The sequence below is a fragment of the Ochlerotatus camptorhynchus genome, unplaced genomic scaffold, assembly GCF_037179485.1.
Source record: "Ochlerotatus camptorhynchus isolate MF236.1 unplaced genomic scaffold, CSIRO-AGI_Acam_v1.1 ptg000185l, whole genome shotgun sequence".
NCBI lineage: Eukaryota > Metazoa > Arthropoda > Insecta > Diptera > Culicidae > Ochlerotatus > Ochlerotatus camptorhynchus.
This window is the reverse complement of record NW_027040675.1, coordinates 3862157-3885559: the sequence shown is the minus strand read 5'-3', so window position 1 is coordinate 3885559 and position 23403 is coordinate 3862157. Positions and strand designations below refer to the sequence as shown.

Genomic DNA, 23403 nt, shown 5'->3' with positions numbered 1-23403 from the left:
GGATTGAACCCAGGCCTGCTGGGGTGAGAGGTAATCACGCTTACCACTACACCACCGGCGCCGTTTAACACGACAGTCGATTGAGTTTCAATTTACGAGAAATCGGCGATAGACAAAAGCAATTACGCCCAAATCTCAAAGTTCTCCGGAATTTTATTACTGTTTTCATGAAATAAACGTTCCTCCCAAACCCAGTCGTCATAATCGAGTACCACTTGGTTGCACATCATTCTGCTTTAACATCTTAAATGAAAACACCAATTATAGTCTTTTTCATCAATGAGCTATACCTCAGCGAAATTTTTCACTCCTACGTGCAATATTTCAAAAGTTACAGTGATTTGAAGGTGTCCGGATAAATGTGGATACAGACCTTACTTAAAGACATTTGGCTCCGTAATGTTTTTTTTGTAAACAGTGGAGTCTTACCAAATAAACAAATCGAAAAATAAAAATCCTGAAATGTTCATTTTTATGAAGATCCAGTTTTTTTTAATGCATTTTTCTAGTGATTTATTAAAATCGGTTGGCAACCTTGAGCATAATAGAGGCTTGAGGGCGATAACTGGGGTTTATATTTGGATCCAGTTTCTGGTCCAGCCGTTGATTGGTTGATTTTCAAGGTAAATATTGGTTTTATGTTTTCTATGTGAACTAAACTATTCCCCCTGCGAGTCACGTGACTCTCTGTCACCGTGCAAATCAAATGGAGGGTCACTTCAAACGAGGTGACAACTGGTAAGAGAGAGAGAGAATATTGGGGACTATCAGAAATGTTTGTACAGTCAACTTTCGCTCGTTGGGCTAAACCTGTTGTACACTTAGTGAAAGACTTTCGTTAGTTGGGCTGAGCTGTCAAGCTGAAAATTGATTGAGAGATACACCGATTGTTTATGATCATCACAATCCTTTAACAACTATCCAAATTGTTCATACATGAGCCCCTCGAAAAAGAAATAGCACTGTCAAAAATGACGTTTGACTTTGATTTAGGTGGGCGACAGCCCAACTAACGGGAGCCCAACTAAAACGTTGCTCACCTAAACATAGCCCAACGAGCGAAATTTGACTGTACGGCAGGAACAGCAGGAGCAAATAAAGAACCTGTAAAGAAGAATAAAAAGAAGCCAGATGTCCTGTCTTGCTTTAGAATAGAGGGCGCTAGTGTCCATACAAAATGTGCTTGACGATATTAGTTTGAAGAATTTTCTTCTAAGAGTTATGTCTGGTGCCTATAGTTCCGTTGTAATCCGAAACATCCTGCTCACGCTTGTGACCTTCATTTTCGCAGAATCAGGTAATGGAAAAATGAACCTTTACCGTAAGAGTGAAAATTCACCCCACCCCCTCTACCTCCATCGGTACTCCCCTGTGCACAACCTCAGTCGCTAGAAATGAAGTTCATATGGTTTGAGTGAGCGAGCTGACTCGGCACTTTTTGGTGCGACCACGTGCAACTGCCGACGAAGTGCTGTGGACAGGAAGCTCCGTGCACCTTCTTATAGGCACGTTTTCACCGGCGATGATGCCGTGTCACGTTAGTTAATTTCATGCTGTCACGACGATTCACCGCTGCTCCTGGACGAAAGTCAGCCAGAAATGAGGTGCAGTAATTAACGTCGGAGCTTATTCATCAACCAACCGAGAAATCACCACCGCCAGAAAGCGTTCGGCTTTGAAGGATGTGTGCTTGGGATGTTTTTGTCGTGTTCGAGCCGTTTGTGAATTGGCGTGGAATTGCCAGCGGAGGAAACATGCAATCGCTTCACCGGTACGGTTTTGTTGCATTGGAATTTGCTGTAAGCATTCGGCTTCGGAAAAGTGATTCATTTCCAGTAATATTAAAAGCACATCGTTGTTAACCACCATGCATAATTGTAGAGTGAGTTGGGTGACTGGATCCATAGAATTCTTCATTTTTTACATCTTATTGTCAATTATTCAACAGGATAAATTCTAAATGCCGGGGATTTTCAAGATTTGTTGAGTATTTCTTTAAATCGATTCGAGCATGTATCCCAGCACACCTCCGGCCGGCTGATCTTTCCATGCGAAACGACTTACATACACCATTATTCTAAATACCACCTCAGGTCTTGTCGTCCTTTTTCCTCATTCCGCATTCCTTTGTCCCATGACAAAGTCGGAGAGAAAACATAAAAAATTACAAGCGCAGCTCACAACACCTGTCCGGGGGAAAATCCAGCCACTTGACCGTCCTCTCTCCAGTCTTCTTGGGCAGATCTAGATTGAAATTAATGTCCCTTTGTTGTGCAACCAACCAAATGTCCCTTTGTTGTATTTTCGCACGTCCTAAAAAAAAATCCCCGTTCCCAGCGTAGTTCGTACAATCGTAAAAGTCACTGGACGTCGTTCTTGGACCGTTCCGTTCCCGTGGGCAGTCCAACCTCTTATTGGGTCTTTTTTGAAGAGGAGAAAAGGGAAGCAGCGGAAGATGCCAGGGCAGGGAGAGGACTAACGACGAAGCAACCTTTGTTTTATGATGATCCTGTCAGCGTTTTACAGTGTGCAGCAGCAACAGCAAAGCTACCCGATTAGGAATAGAATCGAATAAAATGGGAGTCGGACAATCTGGAGATGAACGACGATTCAGGGTCAGCTTTAAGTTTTTGTTTTTACTCGGGCTGCCTTCGCTCGCAGGAGCAATCGTTAAAAGTAGTCACTTACGAGTAACGCATATAGGAACACGGTAGCAGCAGGAGCTAAGAAAGTATCGCTCCGACGCCACCGTCAACGACGACGATGATGACAACTTGGAGAGCAATAAAAATATTACTTAATGTCCACCCGAGAGCTTACACCGTTCGGTGGTCACATTTTCTCCCGGTCGGGGCCGGACCGACACTCTGAACCGGATGTCGAGAATCCGTTGCTGTCTGGTTTATATTCATGGCCAAATGGAACGTCTTCTCCGGTTGTGCTGCTTCCTCTAGGATGAATGTCTGCGCAAGCAAGAATTTACTGCGAAGCCCGGACCTGGACATGGATTCGAGGAAAGAAACGCTTGCACACTGTCAGTAATCTAATTAAGATAATTGCTCCTCCGACGGAGAACATTGTAACCGGATCTGCAACTTTGACTCACGACGACGGCGACGACGCCCTTAGCTGGAAATCGAGCAAGCGGTGATCTGGAACAATTCGAATGGGAAAACTTGCAGAAACTGTGGAGATAATCCAATCAAGGGCTCATCCTCCTCCGCCTTCTCCTTGGTTCCTCACAGCCAACGGAGAAAGGATTAGACTGGTTGGAGACCACCACGTGGGAAAAAAGAAGAAGAAAGGTTAAACTGTAGCTCTAATCTCCCCCGCACAAGAATAAGGCACCGGATGATGGCAATTAATGCCCCCTCCTGGACCACATCGTTTGTGGCCGGTGGGTCGGAGAATGAAGCACGGGAAGCGCGTCAATCGTTTTGGGTTTAATCCACCCACAGTTATAAAATTGTGCGAGCAGCGTCATCAGGTGGGCCGACGGAATGTGAGTTTGATTTTATTGCCCAATCCGATTCCGCCAACGTCGTTGGGGCCACGCTACACTCAAAAAATTCCTCACGTCATCATCACGTGTCTCTCATTTCATTTTGCACTTATTGTGATACACATCCATTTCATGTGGGAACCTTATGCTGACCATGTCATGCCTAGATAGGCTGAATTTATAAGAGACGACAAGTCAAAATTGTAACAATCGATTATCTGTCAAAGTCATAGGAAAAAGTTATCGAATCGAGTAGAAGACCTGTCAAATGGATAAGATGTCACCTTTTTACCCAATTCAGCAAGGCATCCTAATCTGTGCCGAGTACTTTATCTGTGCCGAAAGCTAGGTCAAGCGTTGTGCCGAACGTGTTGAAGTGAGACAATCAAGGTATCAGTCTCAGAAACCCATGAGTTTTGCAACCCTGCACTTATAACTTTTGAGATTGTGTGTTTACATTTTCAAATCAAGGACGGAAAAAAGTCGTGAAACTTAATTCCAATATATTATTCAACGAGCTGGTCGCCGATCATCCGCTTCAAGAAAATGGCACTCGAAGATTAGCCCCTCCGCGAGAAGGAGAAGGGTGACTGATGGCAGAAGCTGTCCATCCAGGAGAAGACAGTTCTCTACCGTGCGTCATTCTGGCAGACGTTTGCCGAAACCAAGTACCCAACCGGCAAGTGGAAGATGAATCTTGTCTGCAATATCATCATGCTGTTCGGGCAGTCTTACAATCTGAAAAATAGGAAGGACTCGATCTAAAATGCCCACCGACCGGTGGTAGTAGTAGCAGCAATAGTCCTGCAGTAGCTTCCCAGTGTCAGCAGTCCGTGGTTAGGTAAGAAATTCGTTTGACTGCCCCCTATCCAAATGTCGGTCCAGAATCTCGATACTGGTTGCAGTCGTTTATTTCTAGATAGAGCTGGAATTAGGGCCTAACAGCTTTTGTAAACAATGACTTCTATCGATGATTTCTAGAAATTCAAGGCTCGCCCACGCAAACCAACATCCTCATCGGGTAGGGAAAGACTTCCGCTATCCGATGGTTATTTTGATCTGCGTGGGCGTGCTTTGAGTTCCCAGAAATCATCGATAGAAGTCATTGTTTACAGAAGCTGTTTCGCCCTAATTCCAGGTCTATCTAGATTTATTTATTGTAATTCATCTGACAGTAGTTATCTTAATGAATAAAACTTAGATAATACACAAAAAAGCAACATAAACAGATTACAAAAATAATCACAATTCCGGAGTGATTTGAGATTTGGGCGTATTTGCTTTTGTAAACAAACACGTCAATCACCGATTTCTCGCGAATAAAGCTCAATCTCGAAAAGTAATAACACTATGAGGTAGAGGAATGATTCATCTATCATTTGGTATGGTTTGTTTGTGAGATTGAGTTTTTATTCAAGAGAAATCAGTAATTGACGTGTTTGTTTACAAAAGCAATTACGCCCAAATCTCAAATCACTCCGGAATTCCGGAGAACTTTGAGATTTGAGCGTAATTGCTTTTGTAAACAAACACGTCAATCGCTGATTTCTCGTGAGTAAAAGAACAATCTCGCGAACAAACTATACCAAATGATAGAGGAATCATTCCTCTACCTGTTTGTGTTGTTAGTTTTTAAGATTGAGCTTTCATTCGCGAGAAATCGTTTAATGGCGTGTTTGTTTACAAAAGCAATTACGCCCTAATCTCGAAGTTCTCCGGAATTTTCTCAATCGGTTTCGAAATTGGTTCGATGTTTCTCCGAATTCAAGTGCTTCTTCCACAGCGGAGAATGCCCGAATCATCGCAGATATTGGCTCATGGTATCGATATGCAGTCCGATGGAATCTTGGTTGTAGTAAGGATGATTGCCGCAACATCCTTTGAGGAACACGGAAGTTTAATTGTGAAAGCAGTTGAGGGCAGTCCACATCGCCATTTAAAAGTTTCGCTACAAATAAGGCTTGTTGCATTTTTCTTCTGTGCTCCAATGTGTCCAGGTCCAATAGCATGCATCGGTCTGCATAAGGTGATAAATTCATTGGATCGCGTCACGGCAGGCTGTGCAAAGCCAACCTCAAAAATCTTTTCTGAACACGTCCTATTCGGAGATTCCACACTGCATTCTCAAGTATGGGCCGAACTAAAGAGCAATATAGTGCCTCCAAGCAGTGAGGGTCTTTGAAATCTCGTGCAATCTTGGAAAAAAATCCCAGTTGACGATTCCCCATAGAGATGATCGAGGAATAGTGAAGATTGAAGGTCAACTTTGGGTCCAAAAGAACACCAAGTTCAATCATACGTTCTACTCTGCGAAGCGTTACATTGTCAATGCAGTAGTCGTGAAGGATTGAACTCTTAGAGCGGTGAAACGTCATCACTGCACACTTTGGAACGCTGATGATGAACTTGTCGCGACGGCACCAATCCACAAACAAATCTAGCAGAGCTTGAAGACGACGACAATCCTCAATCGAGTGAACTATGACGTATAGCTTAAGATCAGCTGCATAAACGAGCTAGCATTTAACTCCCAACAAAACTGCTACAATCGTTCAAGAATAACGTTAACAAAAGGGGACCCAGGTTACTTCCCTAAGGTGCTCCAGAGGTGCTGGTAAACGTAGAAGAGACACAATAAAGGGTGATACGGTCAAAATTTGGTCAATATCAACTTGATGTATTTCTTTCAATTTTGCATTTAAAAAACCTGAACACCCCTCATTTTGAAGGTGTGTGTGTGTAGAATGTTGCTCCTATTTTGATTTTGGAATTCACTCTTCAGTTGTCAAAATGCCGTCCAAGCAAGAAGAGCAGCGTATCAAAATTTTGCTCGTGCATCGCGAAAATCCGAGCTACTCGCACGCAAAGTTGGCAAAATCGCTAAAAGTTGCCAAATCAACCGTTACAAATGTAATTAAAGTGTTTGGGGAACGTTTGTCGACAGCCAGGAAGTCTGGATCGGTGGGAAATCGAAAACCGGAAGCCGCTGAGACGACAAAGAGAGTTGCCGGTAGTTTCAAGCGAAACCCTAACCTCTCTCTCCGAGATGCCGCAAATAAGCTGGGTGTATCGTCTACAACCGTGCATCGAGCCAAAAAACGAGCCGGACTATCGACTTACAAGAAGGTAGTGACTCCAAATCGCGATGATAAACAAAATACGACGGCCAAAGCGCGATCCCGGAGGCTGTACACGACGATGCTGACGAAGTTTGACTGCGTGGTAATGGACGACGAAACCTACATCAAAGCCGACTACAAGCAGCTTCCGGGACAGGAGTTTTATACGGCAAAAGGAAGGGGAAAGGTAGCAGATGTTTTCAAGCACATGAAACTGTCAAAGTTCGCAAAGAAATATCTGGTTTGGCAAGCCATCTGTACCTGTGGCTTGAAAAGCAGCATTTTCATAGCTTCCGGGACTGTCAACCAAGAAATTTACGTGAAAGAGTGTTTGAATAAACGTCTGCTGCCTTTCCTGAAGAAACACGGTTGTTCCGTACTGTTTTGGCCGGATTTGGCATCTTGCCATTACGGTAAAAAGGCCATGGAGTGGTACGCCGCCAACAACGTGCAGGTGGTTCCCAAGGACAAGAACCCTCCCAACACGCCAGAGCTCCGCCCAATTGAGAAATACTGGGCTATTGTCAAGCGGAACCTAAAGAAGACCAAAAAAACTGCTAAGGGCGAGCAGCAGTTCAAGGCAAACTGGCTTTCTGCGGCGAAGAAGGTGGACAAGGTGGCTGTACAAAATCTGATGGCAGGGGTCAAGCGTAAGGCCCGGCATTTCGGATTTGGAAAAGCGGAAGCCTAACTGAATATTTTTCCTGAATTTTAAACTAATTGAACTTGAAAAAGAAATTTAATTTGATTTTTTAAATAAACGATTTCACCGATTTACACGCGTTTTCCCTTGACCAAATTTTGACCGTATCACCCTTTATCCTAGTCGTACTCGAAGGACCTAAGTTGCTCAGACACTCCTAGTCGGGAAAGCTTGCATAACAAAACCTTCTGGTCGATTTTGTCGAATGTGGCTTTCAGATCAGTATATATGACGTTGACTTGTGCCTTATCCTCCATCGCGGTGATGCATGTACTGGTGAAATCCAAAAGGTTAGTAGCTACCGATCTACCGGGAATAAATCCATGCTGGTCAGTTGAAATGTAGTTCTTCGAGCGCTTCAGGATAAATTCACTCAAGATGATCTCAAACAGTTTGGACGCTGCCGAAAGACTGGTGATACCGCCGACAAACCGACACGAATGACCATAGCAAAAGCAATAAAATTTCTGACCAAAGCACACAACTGACATCTGGCTCCATGTTCGCGGGAAATATTTAGCTAAGCCATGAATCCGCATCCAAAAGTTATGAATTGGTTCGTGTCTGATCTATTCTGGACAAATTAGTTTTATCTAGATCAAAAAATCCTATGATTTTGACAGTTCGGATCACTGCACATTTGAATCGACCGTTTAAGATTTTCGGGCATAAGTCAGAATTAAGTGTCATGTCGGTTTGTCGGTGGTGATACCTCGATAGTTCTTCACATCCCGTTTACTGCCAGCTTTGAAAACAGGAATACCATATACGACTGCTTCCACAATTTTGGAAATTTTCCTTGCTCAAATGATGCATTAAATATGGCTGCTAAAGCCTAAAGGTTTTGCTAAGGCAGCTGAGCAACGGCAGAACACCACTGCCGGAATTCCATCTGGACCAGGAGAGAGTGAGGTTTTCAGTCTCCTTGCTGCTGAAAGTACCATATCCCGAGTTACTTCGAATGTGCTCAGTTTCACCACAAACGAAGTGACAGACGACTAACTGGCGAAGAAATCCATTAAAATAATGTGGTTCACTGTAGTAGAATTTTCTTGGCAGCTTGTGCCATCATCCACCAGATGGGTTAGTTTTTTTCTTTTGATTTGGACAAAGTTGGTTTTGTGTACAATGATTCGTTGACAGTGTGTCATTTTGTCATCTTTTTATGCATTTCAGTTTTGAGTAGAGTGAAAGAGATAGAAACAAAACATTCTAATACATTTGGTGAAAATGCTAGTACAATCCTGGGGGGGGGGGACGTGCTGACAAATCAGCCTACTGATCATTCTTGTATGAAACTGGCTCCAAACGTAAACAATCGCTGTAGGTTTCTTATGGCTTGTTTACCTTTGGAACCAATTATGCGAGGCATGCAAGGTAGGCGACGATTGTTCGTATTTGACAGCCACCTCCCCCCCTTGGTACAATCTAGTAGTAGTGGTGTTGCCATGTGGTTCACTGAAAAATTGAAATAGCAGGTTAGTCACCAAAGTTTTCGAGCCGCTCCGTCTGTCACTTCGTTTGTGGTTCCAGTAAGTCACAAGGCAGCAGATTCAGCTTCAACGTCACAGCTTCAACGTCATCGAAGACAGATGCAAACTGTTTAGCAAACATCTCACACGCTTCGCTAAGAGAAGTGGACTCTTTCCCATCGTGTAGCATGTTGGACCGTATACTCTTTTGCTGTTGACAAAGCTCCAAAAATGTCGGGGGTTACTCCGCAAATTCCACTGGACTCTGAGACACTGTTACGTTTAATGTAAGCAATACTGGCACGCTTGAAGTCACGCTTCGTGTCAGCTGTTCTGTGACGACGTAGTTTTCTCTGGACTGCGTTACGCTCACGCTTCAGCACGCTAAGCTGAGGCGTACTCCAAGCTGGGGAAATTGGTCGTCTTTTGAGAGGAACATTTGAGTCCAACCAATGTTGAATAATGCTACAGAAACGCACAGTCATCTCATCAACATCAATGCGATCAAACACATCGGCCCAGTCTTGATCAAAAAGATACTGCAGTAATGAGACATAATCAATTTTCTTGAAGTCTAGAAGCCCTGCTCTATCATCCACGTTGCAAGCTGGGTGAAATGGCCAGTCAAGTGGAGCAGGTAGCGTCAGAATTAAGGAAGGATGGTGAGCATCAATAGGTAAAAGCGGCACAGCGGATTCGTCGATACCGAAATCATTTTCACCGTTGCAAAATACCAAACCAGCGTGCGGCCAAATTCTATTCGGACTGTATTGTGTTGACTGAGACTAACCAAATCCATTCCATCAACGAGAGCGATACTTGCAGCGGTCAGTGAAGATGTTTCGGTGAGGTAGACCTTGTTGTCATCGATTCACAACTGAAGACGAGACTGATGATAATCGTCACAAACAAGAATCTTATCACTAGATGCTCACTCTTTGACTGAGGCAATATGCGCTTCCATAACTTCGACTTCGGTCGGACACAGCGCATAAATATAGTCTATAGCCATATAAGTCCAGTGATACACAGACTTGTTCCAGTCTAGTACCGTGTCTGACATTCGCAAATGAGCTGACATAACATTGCGTCACAGCTATCAGCACGCCACCAAAGCATGTTTTATCGCTGTTGCGTAAGTTGCGATCACAGCGAAACACGTTGTAGCCAGGTCCAAAAATCTGAGTCGAATTGATGCTATCGTCAAGTCCGGTTTCAATCAAGATGATAACGTCATACTCGCAATCAGCAGCAGCCAGGAATAGATCATCAAGTGTTGTCCGAATACCTCGTACATTTTGGTAGTACACCCAGATCCGATTTTCAGCCGAACCAGCCGGTTGTTGCTCTTTGATGCATGTTTGATGACTACCTCCTCCTTGTATCTGCCTGTTATTCCTTTATATTTTTTATCCTTGGTCATGCCAGGATCGCATATTAATCTCCCTGAAACTGCCGCCGGTTCCGATTTCGTTCATTAAGACCGCGATTCAGATTGGCGCTGTTACCTCCGGTGTGGTTACCTTCACAATTCTGTTAGCAGCATCTTTCTTAATGTTGTTGTTGCCGTCGGTGATGCGAATGGTTCCGAAAGAGCCTAGAGAGACCTCCACAGTCAATCGAATCCGAGTTCAGTCCATAGAATGAGCTGTACGGCTGACTGATTGGTGAACCATCAATCGTACCGGGGTGTTCTGCGGGAGAAACTATAATGACTCTGACTAGTTCGTTTGGACTTCCCTGAAACTATGGACATCTCTCAAACGCCGTGTGGACTTTCTGTAGAGGTTCATTCCCACAGAAGGCATAAGGAAAAAGAGCGTCTCGTCAATTATACAATCTTTTATTATGATTAGGGACAATTTCGCTGGATAATGGCACTGACAAAAAAATCCCTTGAACTTTGAAGTAAACGAAAAGGTGAACCTTAGCAACGATTGGCAAAATGTCAACACAAAACAGTGATGCAATTTTATATTATATTTTGTGCTCTACTTGTCAACGTGTGCCATGACCCGCCGATCAGTGTGTCTCGATGTGTTTCGGCACAATGTGCAGAGTTGATTACCCCTTGTAGTGCGCAACAATCCACGATCAATTTGATCACACGGTACAGCTTAAGATCATCCGCATATAGCAACTTACAGGAACTTAGCATATCACACACATCGTTAATAAACAGAACGAAAATGAGAGGTCCTAGGTGACTCCCTTGTGGAACCCCCGATGGTATATGGAATACCTCGGATCTGGAATCACGTACCTTAACGAAAGCCTTCCTGGATGACAAGTATGATTTCAACCAACAAACGATCCACGGTGGAAGACCAAGGCGGTTTAGCTTCATAATGGCTAGGTCGTGAGGGACTTTGTCAAAAGCCTTAGAGAAGTCGATGTAAACGGAGTCCACTTGCTGACGCTTCTCGATGCTACCTATAAGAGTGTTCGTGTAAGTCATCAAGTTAGAGACTGTCGAGCGCTTTTTCATGAATCCAACTCTCAGATTATGGGTTGAACAGCTGGATACAACTTCTCATGCAGAAGACTTTCGAGAGCTTTGGCCTAGCAGTTCAGGATCGAGATAGGTCGTTAATTTTCCACTTTGTGCATGTTACCGGACTTGAAGATTGGTGTAATTAAGGCGAGCTTCCAGGCATCCGGAAAAAAAAGCCATCCTTAAGCGATCGATTGAAAATAGACATAACGGGAGTGGCCAACGATGCTGCACAGTTCTTGACGAAAGACGGTGGAATACGGTCCGGGCCTGGACTTTTCGATGGATCGACTGAGCAAAGGGCTTTGAGAAATAGCGTCTTGACTGAAGATGAGCTGCTGCAGGTGAATGTCGTATCTTGATAGCTGATCAATGTATTGCTGCGGTGGAGGAGTTTGATCGGGTTCGAAAACACTTCGGAAAAAGCCAGCAGAAGCGGTGTCGGTGGTGAAGCTTCGACTACCGGCTTTACTTCCCTTCCAAAGGAAGACGTGACCAGAGATTTTTATGCCTCAGAAAAATCCCACCGACCTCGGCTGGGATTGAACCCAGACCCATCGGGGTGTTAGAAAGCAGTAACGCTTACCACTACACCACCGGCGCCGGATCAACTCTTGTTTTCGATGTTTACCTTTCTGAACAAGCAATTCACACGTCGCATTGAAATGCGAAACACTTTTAATCCATCTGTTTTGAACAGTAGTGTTATTCAATGTGCAATACACTTGAATAGATAGTGAAAGATTTCCAACATTTCAAAGTTTGCAACACTAGAAATTAAGGTGTATAACAAATAGAACCAAGTGTATTTCACCACTACATAAATGTGATTGTGTATTTGAAATATCAAGTATTTAAACACTTCGATCAGACGTGGGGATTTTTTTGAGTGTAGGGCTTTATGACGGCAGTGGATTTACTCCCTAAAGCTGGGTTTAGACTAGGCAAGTCGAATGATCAACTCAGTTGAATTCAATTGGATTGAAAAGTTGAGCCTGATTCAACTTTTTTCAATTCAAGTGAGTTGATCAAGTGAATTGAATGGCATGGTTTACATTAAGGTTGCAAATACCCATTTCAGCTAAAACAATTTTTTTTTTAATTATGAAATAATTAGATGCTATGATCATATTTTCAATAGGTAAGATACAAGAAGAGGTTGCAAAGAATGTGTTTGACATATTAAATCTGTTTATTTCACTCCATGAGAGTCACAATCAGCAATTTTTCACACACTCACTCACTCACTCACTCACTCACTCACTCAGCGATCAGCAAATCGCTGATTGTGACTCATAGAAAGCAAAATTTACAGGTTGTATGTTTCAAACGCATACTTTGTAACCTCTTCTTGTAAGTTACAAGTAAAACATGTCATCATACCATCTTTTGGTTTTATTATTCTGAAAAACATTATTTTAGCTGAAATGAGTATTTGCATCCTTGGTCTACACGTTCAATAAGCGTTCAAGCACAAACGAAGTGACAGACGGCTCGAAAACTTTGGTGACTAACCTGCTATTTCAATTTTTCAGTGTACCACATGACAACACCACTACTACTAGATTGTACCACATGGCAACACTACTACTGGATTGTACTAGCATTTTCACCAAATGTATTAGAATGTTTTGGTTCTATCTCTTTCACTCTACTCAAAACTGAAATGCTTAAAAAAATGACAAAATGATACACTCTTTGCACACTGTCAAAGAATCATTGTACACAAAATCAACTTTGTTCAAATCAAAACAAAAAAACTAACCCATCTGGTGGATGATGGCACAAGCTTCCAAGAAAATTCTATTACAGTGAACCACATTATTTTAATGGATTTCTTCGCCAGTTAGTCGTCTGTCACTTCGTTTGTGGTTCAAGTCAGTTGAATTCAACTGACTTGATCAATTGACTTGCCCTGTCTAAACCCAGCTTAAGACAATATGGTGGTTGATCATTTGTAAGGGATTTTACGGGAGAACGTTCATCTAACAAGCTTAATAGCGAAAAAATAAACAAATGTTATACTTTACCCCTCAGCATTCTATGAAACTTCACATAATTGTTCGCTAGGGGTATTGAACCAAGTTTGTGCTGGAATTCGGCCATTTTGGCTCTCATGGGAATTAGTTAGCAAACAATTTTTAATGTGTTTATGCAGAAATCACAAAATTATTGCGAGAAAAAAAAAATACGTTAATATTGAAAATAATTTAATTATAAAATGTTGTGAGTAATTAAAGTATTTATTGAAATTAAGAGTGTATTTAGAGTATTTAATGCAGTAATGGCAAGATTTTAAATAGCTGGTCAGCAGGCTGTGTAGTATTGAAAGACTAGTGCGTGCCCCTCGGATTTTTTTTAGTGTACAGCAGATTGACAGCTGTGGTACTGGCTATTTTTCTTCTTTTCTTCTTTGTTTTCTTCTTCATCATCTTCTTCTTCTTCTTTATTCCGCTAAATGAGAAGTTTTCTGTGGATCAACATTCATTAACATTCATAACATAAAATGCATCATGTAACATTAACCATTTGACTTTTTCACTTAGAATACAACATTTATTATTCACCATTTAACCAATACTCGTGAATACTCGTGTTTATTTCAGTTACCGTCGGGACGTAATTTGTCATTAGCCCCAGTTCCTTTCAAATTGTATCATTATTTATGTGCGGTCCTTATATTTGCAATGACGTTTCACCACTGACGAACCGATATGCCAAAGGAACATAGTTTGTCCACAATTCGATTTGTTAAACGAGCGATTCCATCTGTCAAACGGGCGATCAGTTCTTTCAAACGAGGTGAGACGCAAACAAAGGCAATATAAATTCTACGTGTGTTCGTGTCCTTGCTCATGATATGACGCGATCGGATGAGTAGATGCCGGTAGTGTTTGACGTGTTTTAAATATGGCGTCTTGGGCAAGAATTTGAGTGTAGCTTGTATGAGCTGTCACGTCGGTTCATCGATGGTTTCACACCAAGAGGAAGTATAGTCGCTATATTCATAGTCTGGCGGATAGAATCTCGGGAACCAATTGAGCTGTCAAATAGCGGAACCAATCGAGCAAATCATGACCAACAACAGAAAAGAGCAACTCAGCTATTGTGAACAAAACTTCGGAAACTCTTTTCTTGTGACTAAAGGCCCTCCTACGCCATCTTTGCAGCGCTGCCATTTATACAGATTTATCTGTATTATACAGATTTTTTAATCTTAATACAGACCCGATACAGAATACAGATTTATCACAGATTTTTAAATTACAATACAGATTTATACAGATTTTTATAAAATGCTTGAGAAAAAAAATTCAAAATTTATAAAAACAAAATAACTTTTTTGATTGTATGGGGATTTACAGTATTAATTGAATATTTCCAATATAAGCATGTAGGGGAATTTACGTATTCTCGTCAGTCTAAGCAGCGTCCGAACTTCTATTAGTGATTTCTCAGCGTCACACACATACATGACTGGTTTGTTTGTTGACATTTATCTGCTGCTTCCTGTTCTACCAATTCCAATCGACAGAATTGATCAAAACGGGTTGAACATGTTTTTACAACGCTCCAAACTTCTCAGGTGAGTGAGACTATTGTCGGCAGTCTCTTTTTCTTCGGCACCCTTTCCATTTGAACTGCGTGTTAACCAGCTGTTCTATTATCGGCAACTCGAAATCAGCCGTATTTTGTAGTGTGTATATTTAATTTAAAGAAAAATATGGCATAACAGGATTGGACAATCGTAAAAATGTAATCAGATTGAAGCTGAAAAGGTAAGGAATCGGCTTAATACATTCAGCGAAGAGTTTTGATGGGACAATACAGTGAAATTAACGTTTCAATTTCGGTTGCCGAAAACAGTCAATGGGTGCCGAAGCCATAATTTACTCTATGTTAAATACAAGAAAAGTGCCCGAGCACATTAAAATGGTACACATACAAGTACTCGTAAACATTTTACTTGCATTGAAAATGTATTTCTTAAGAAATTGCGGATTTTCTGATATTATCCATACTGCAAAAATGATTTTACCAGCACTGGCGGGGCGACATCTCTCGACTTTTCGGTGTAACTACCACACAAATGATGTAATTAATTGTATTCATCTATATTAAAAATATCAAATAGTAATGAACTCGTGCACTTTTTTGCATTTAAAACTGCTTATCAGGAAGATAATGAATAGAAACTAAAATCTCCCTACATTTTCAAACGGCTTCATATCACTCTTATAAATAAGTACGGACGATATGGACAAATGGCGCAATTATATCCCGTATGGTTAGTACGACAGCCCGAATAGGTGGTTAAGCACTTTTTATGGTTATTTTGTATGCACTGTATTTGTAAAACAACAAGACATGATTAATTAAGAAAAAATCGTCAATACAGAAAATACAGATTTTTTAATAGAGTGGATACAGATTTTTTATAAAACCACCTGGCAGCTCTGCATCTTTGGGTTGGTGAAAGTTTCCCCTATCCGATGGTGCCAGTAATTTGCGATCGATAGGCGAGGAAAGAATAATTAACGTTTGTTTAAAAAAGTTGATAATACTTTTTCAATTGTTGGTCTACAAAATATTGAATTGGTTCCGCTTTTTGATAGATCAAAATTCTATCCGCCAGACTATGAATATAGCGACTATAAGAGGAAGAGGTGACAATTCGACAGTGAGCAAGCATAAGGGCGAATACGCGATGATCGATTCTCTTCATCGATTTTCTCTTTGCATTGCTACAGCTAAGCGAAACAATTTTCTAGAATTTGTTCAATGCAGAGTAGTAACAGGTTGTACTGGCTATAAAAAGCGACAGCAAACGCACCGAGAAACGTTAAATCTAGCGAGTTATTAACAAAAGAGCAACAGTCCGCATCGTGCTCTCTTGCCGTGCGGATCTATTTGCTTTTTGCTGAAGGAAGTGTTACTACTACCTAAAGCTACAACAAATTTAAACAGCACTTTTCAGTGCTCAACCTGTAAAAATTTTCTACCTTGTTAAACTCTTATTCCTCTTCGATCCTTGTTTGGACCCTACCCGAGGTAATCCTTCTTGGATATCGATTTGGAAAATTCCTCTTCGATCCTTCAGATTCTTATAGTAATCTGCTTGGAAGTCGATTTGGATAAAAATTTACTGCCGCCATGGCGCCTAAACGCAAAAGAAAGGGGCAAACTCTTGACCCCCCTTCTGATGAAATTAATTTGAGTAATCAATTTGATTTGCTCACGGATGATGAGAATGATCCATCATCCAAGAAAAATTCTAGTAAACTTTCCCGGCTTAATGCCAAGAAGGAAAAGATTCCCCCTATTGTGATAACCACTACCGATTTCCATGCTCTTCGCATGGAACTTTTGAATTTCGTGAAAGTTAAGTTTTCACTACAAATTGGACGTCGGGGTGAATGCCGTGTATTGGCTGAAACCTTGGACGGATTTAAATGTCTTCTCAAGTATCTTACTGAGAAGAAGCACAATTTTTTTACTTACGACACCAAAACTGAACGTGTGTTCAAGGTTGTCATGAAAGGACTGCCCAGTGGTGAATCCCTGGATCAGATCAAAGATGAACTGGCAAAATTACTTGGAGTTGTGCCACTCCAAGTAATCAAAATGAAAATGAAATCCCGTCCTGGCGATTCGCGCAACGGTATTTCTAATGATTTTTATTTAGTTCACTTCAAGTCTAGTGAACTAAACAACCTTAAGGCCTTAGAAAAAGCTAGCCTTATGCTCCATGTCCGAGTGAAGTGGGAACACTTCAGGAAGACTGGAGGAAATTTCCAAAACCTCACTCAGTGCCGTAAGTGCCAGGGATGGGGTCACGGAACTAAAAATTGCTACATGCCAGCTAAATGCATGAATTGTGGTGATTCCTCTCACGCAAAGGACGACTGTCCTGTGAAGGAAGATCCTAAGAAATTTAAATGTTCAAATTGTGGTGAAAACCACAAATCCAATTTTTGGGAATGTAAGACTCGCAAAGCGATCCTACAATCTCGTTCTAACCGTCAGGTAGGAAACGCTCCACGTTTCCGACCAGGTACAAATTCCTCTGCTGTTAACAACGGTCAGCGAGGAACAAATTCTACATTCGTACCCGTAGGTACAAATATCACCCCTGCTTCAAATTTTTCATCTGTACCTACTTCCTTCGCTGCTAACAATGTTCAGCGAGTTAATGGAGCTACCTATGCTGCTATTGCAGCGGGTAGAAATCAAAATACTAACCAACGTTCTAACGGAAATTTTGACAATTTTGACTTAGGAAGCATTACTGCCCCCAAAATGGAATTTTTACAGAAATCATTAATTGACATGATTTCTGATATGCTTAAATCTAACTCCATGTTTGATGCTATTCAAACTGGAGTAAAATTTGCAAATAATATTGTCATGACTTTAAAATTCAGTAATGGATTTTAAAGCATTAAATATTGTAAATTGGAATGCTCGATCTCTTAAAGATAATGAAGACGAGCTATTTAACTTTTTGCGAGTTCATAACGTGCATATTGCCGTTATAACTGAAACGTTCCTTAAACCTGACCATAAGGTTAAGAAGGACGCAAATTACTTGATTTATAGAAATGATCGTCTTGATGGACCCTGTGGTGGCGTTGCCATCATTATTCATAGGCGAATCAAACATAAAATTCTTTCTTCATTTGAAACCAAAGTTTTTGAAACTTTGGGAGTTTCTGTTGAAACAAAATTTGGACAACTTACGTTTATAGCTGCCTATTTGCCATTCCAATGCGTAGGCCAGCAAAAGAATTTTCTCAAGGGTGACCTCCAGAAACTTACCCGTCATAGGTCTAAATTCTTCATTATTGGTGATTTTAATGCAAAACACCGCTCATGGAATAATGCTCAAAGCAATTCCAATGGTAATATCAACAATCAATACGAAACTAACGGTTTTAAATTGGCTCACCACTTTAGTAGCCTATTGGTCCCAAGCAAACGATTAACGTACCCTATTCTAGTTGAAATTCTATTACTACACTATGTTTGTTTTGATTCGCTATGAAAGTTTGACAGATAACATCAGGGGTGTGTGGATTCATGCAGAACATGCAGGGGTGAGTGAAATAGCTTGGGACTGCTTGGGACCGTTGTTCTGGTACTGAGTGAGCCAAAAATAATAATGATTTTCTTCGGGACCCACTGGTCTTAGAGTTACCTCTATGGTAATATTCTGTTTGATGATTGTTCTGCAGGTTATTACACTATTCAATATCCAAACAGCCCAACATGCTTTTCTTCTGCAAGAAATCCCTCCACTATTGATTTGGTCTTAACTGATTCATGTCAACTTTGTAGCCAATTGGTTACCCATGCTGACTTCGGTTCTGATCACCTTCCAGTAACTTTTGAAATATCCCAAGAAATAATTTCTAATCCCAACAGCTCTACTTTCAATTACCATAGAGCTGATTGGGAGCAGTATCGAACATTTATGGAATATAACTTCGATCCAAACATTCCTTTGCAAACCAAAGATGAAATTGATTATGCTCTTGAATCTCTGACTACTTCTATAGTTGAAGCAAGAGCTGCCTCAGTACCAAAATGCGAGGTTAAATTCGATTCAATTATAATAGACGATGATCTTCAGCTCTTGATCCGTCTTAAAAATGTCCGTAGGAGACAATATCAAAGAACACGCGATCCTGCCATGAAGGTTATCTGGCGGGATTTGCAAAAACAAATTAAAAAGCGATTCTCTGCCCTGAGGAACAAAACTTTTGAAAATAATATTTCTAAATTTGACCCGAGTTCCAAACCCTTTTGGAAACTCACAAAAATTTTGAAAAAACCTCAAAAGCCTATTCCAGCGCTTAAAGAAGGTGGTAAAATTTTGATCACAAATTTGGAAAAAGCTCAGAAACTTGCTAAGCAATTCGAGAGTTCTCATAATTTCAGTTTGGGTCTTACTAGTCCTATTGAGAATCAGGTTGCTCGGGATTATCTGAATATTTTCTCTCGGGAAAATATTTTTGATGATTCCTGGGGGACTGATTTGGACGAAGTAAGGTCTATAACTAAAAAGTTTCAAAATATGAAAGCTCCAGGTGATGATGGAATTTTCTATATCCTCATCAAAAAACTCCCAGAGAGTACCTTGTCTTTCTTGGTAAAATTATTTAACAGATGTTTCCATTTGGCATACTTTCCTGATAAATGGAAAAATGCAAAAGTTGTTCCAATTTTGAAGCCGGATAAAAATCCAGCTGAAGCTTCTAGCTACCGTCCAATAAGTTTGCTTTCTTCAATAAGTAAACTTTTTGAAAAAATAATTTTGAATAGAATGATGCTTCACATCAATACGAACTCAATTTTTGCAGATGAGCAGTTTGGATTTCGCCATGGGCATTCAACTACTCATCAACTCTTAAGAGTTACCAATTTAATTCGTTCAAACAAATCTGAAGGCCACTCAACTGGAGTTACTCTTCTAGACATAGAAAAAGCATTCGACAGTGTTTGGCATGAAGGTTTGATTGCTAAATTGAAAAAGTTTAATTTTCCACTTTATATTATGAAATTAGTTCAAAATTATTTAACTGACAGAACTCTGCAGGTAAATTATCAAAATTCCAAATCTAATCGACTACCTGTTAGAGCAGGAGTTCCTCAGCGTAGCATTCTTGGGCCTATATTGTATAACATTTTCACTTCGGACCTCCCTGATTTGCCTCAGGGTTGCCACAAATCTTTGTTCGCTGATGACACAGGCATTTCCGCTAAAGGAAGAAGTCTTCGTGTTATTTGCAGCAGACTGCAGAAATTTCTCTTCTTATTTACAAAAATGGAAGATTTCTCCCAACGCTTCCAAAACTCAACTTATAATATTTCCACATAAGCCTAGAGCTTCGTTTTTGAAACCTAGTAGTAGTCACATAGTCACTATGAACGGAGTTCCAATTTCCTGGTCAAACCAAGTGAAATATCTTGGATTAATACTTGACCAAAAATTAACTTTTAAAGATCACATTGAGGGCATTCAAGCCAAATGTAACAAATATATAAAATGTTTGTATCCTCTTATAAACAGGAAATCCAAACTTTGCCTGACGAATAAACTTCTAATATTTAAACAAGTTTTTAGACCGGCCATGCTTTACGCTGTGCCAATATGGTCTAGTTGCAGCACTACCAGGAAAAAAGCACTTCAAAGGATTCAGAACAAAATTCTGAAAATGATTTTGAAGTTGCCTCCCTGGTACAGTACTACCGAAGTACATAGAATTTCGAATGTTGAGACTTTAGCACAAATGTCCAACAAAATAATTAATAATTTCAGGCAAAAATCGTTGCAATCCTCAATTGCAACGATTAATTCCCTTTATACTTAGATAAGATTTAGTTTTAGTTTTTAGTTTTAAGATATCAATTGTTATACTGACATGCAGGTTAAAAAACCTGTTTAAAATACTGAATTGCCAAGACATGAACAATGTAAAAACACTTAGATATATATCATAACAATTAAGGCTGGTACGTTACTGCAGTAACTGGAGCACCTAGGTTAAAATGAAATGTAATTTATTTTGAAATTGGAACAAATAAAGAGTTAAAAAAAAAAAAAAAAAAAAAAAAAAAAAAAAAAAAAAAACAAAAGAGCAAATCGACGAAGAGAATCGATCATAGCGCATAGTTCCTTATGCATGCTCACTGTCGGATTGGCTTCTTCCTCTTTTATTTCTATCTCTATCTCTATCTTTATCTATCTCTATCTCTATCTTACGCAAATGAAATCGGTCAATCGGGAGCTGGTTCACGTTTGACAGAAAAGTGGTTCATTTTCGCCCCCGTATTGTCACCTCTTCTCCAGAGAGAATAGGTAGAGAGGCGAAGAGTGAAAAACCGTGGAAACGGCAGCACTCTTTTTATTATGATTCCATCCTACAAGTTCTGGCAACTGTTTCTGAAGGGCACACTTCAAGTGACTTTTTTCAACCATCTATTTGTGTTGTTTTTACCCGCGTCAGAATTATTTTTTTATCGTTATTAAAATTTAATGATTGCTGATAATGAAGTGCGTTGCGAGGTTTTGTAAAAACCAGTATGTAAGTGGATACAAAAATATAAATTCGTGTAAAAATATGTTTTTAGGCGTATTTTCCGAGTCAAACCCAAATTTCGGTTAAATTTGACAGATAGGAATGAAGACTGAACCGAAAAGTACGGTAAAGTAGCGATATTTACCAGTTCGGTACTTGAAAACCGAGAAAACTCGGTAAACTGAACCGAATATTCGCTAAACTTTCTCAAACGTCAAACTCAAAACTTCGGTTCAACTTCACGACGGAAATTTTAACCGAAACTCGGTTTTCAGCTAAACCAAATATCGTCAGCAATTTTTTCTCGCGGGTGCGCGTTGTGTTTTTTTCGCAAGACGTGTTTTTTCGTTAGTGTCACACGGTGAATTGATTTGAAAATGGAAAAACTTCTGGAGGAACTGCATGTTTGATTGAATTCCATGTAGGAGGCATTATCACGACGTGTGAGAAGTTTTTTGTTTCCCTCTAGGGGGTTAACCCTCTCTTTCCCCCTGCACAGGTGAGCCATAATTTTCCGGTTCGTCTCAAGTTTGTTGTCAATAGTTAGTACATACAAAGCATATTTATGCATTAAAACAACATCTGACAAATATAATATAAATCATGCATCTCATTAAAAAAAACTAGTTTTATTTCTGATTCGAAACATCGTAAGTTTTTGGATTTGAGCGCTGTCAAAAAGAACCGAATTCCGTGATTGCAACCGGTGAGTCGGTTTGTTTGACAGCGTTCGGTAATACTTGGGTAAACCGATGTTCGGTTATTCCTGCTTGAATTGACTTTTTGTCAACCGAGTTTTTTCGGTTAGTTTGACAGGGTGTGGGAAAAGAAACTTTACCGAACACTCGGTTGTTTCTTTTTGAACCGAACAGACTACCGAGCGTTCAGCAGATAAAAACTCGGTTGAAATTAAACCGAGTTCGGTACTATTTTCTAAGTGTGTATGCTTTTGCAAATTTTACAAAAAATTGATCTTTATACTAAAAGAATAAAGAAATAAATATCCTGAATATTACTACATTTTAAATTCAAGCATTACTTTTTATTTGTTCATGTATTTTTCTCATCCTTAAAAGTTTTCTTCCAAATATATTCGCAGCGATTACAATACTTGCCTTCACCAAATTGGGGAACATCAACTTTTGTTTATTTTGTTCGATAGGATACCAGTTTGACGGTTCGATAAGGTTTTTTTTGCTTCACACTCTTCGCCTCTCTACCTATTCTCTCTGCTCTTCTCTTAGTTTTCACATTCATCTAGTGATGGCCGATTTTCATTCGAATAATCGATTAATCGATTAACGAACTAAAAATTTAAATATTGGTAATCGGTTATTTCATTCCTCTGCCCAAGGCTGAAAATCTTTCTAATAAAGCGAAAAAAAAAAAAAATTCATTCCGATACAAGCATTAACTTCTCCAGAGGATCATCACCGATCGTTTCAAACATGTGCTGCTTGGTGGAAAAATGACAGCACAGCTAACAAAAAATAATCGATTAGTTGTTAATCGAGTAATTCAAAAATGGGACATCTCTGATTTTGGTGTGATTGTTTTGATAAAAAAGTGCGCGAGGGGGCAACAAAACCACAAAATTACCTTGCAAACGGGAGGTATACATTGGATGCAAGGAACCCTAAAATAGAAAGTTTTTCTTTCGACAGTAGTTCTTAGTATTCTTCTTTGATTTAACATTGAACATTTAAAATTTAATAAGAAAAAATAAACTTTTAAAATATAAAATTTAACATTAGAAATTTAGATGAAATGTTTAACATTAATAATTTAAAAAAAATTTCAAATGTAAAATTCTAAATTGAACATAAATTTTTCTTAAATTTAAATTATAGATTTGAAATGTTTAAACTTTTAAATATTTCAAAATTTTGCATTTGACATTTATAATTTGAAATTTTAACCATTTATATTTTATAATATGAAATTTTGAATTCAGCATTTCAAATTTCCAGTTCAGAATTTTAACATTTCAAATTTAAATTCAACATTTAACAATATAAAAAAAGAATTTTC

The 23403-nt window shown here is 39.8% G+C and overlaps 1 protein-coding gene across 12 annotated transcripts in view; it reads left to right on the top strand.

Moving 5' to 3' along the window:
• Nrx-1 (Neurexin 1) overlaps positions 1-23403 on the top strand; it is a 559574-nt gene that overhangs the window by 403133 nt on the left and 133038 nt on the right. The gene's annotated exons all lie outside the window — the stretch shown is intronic.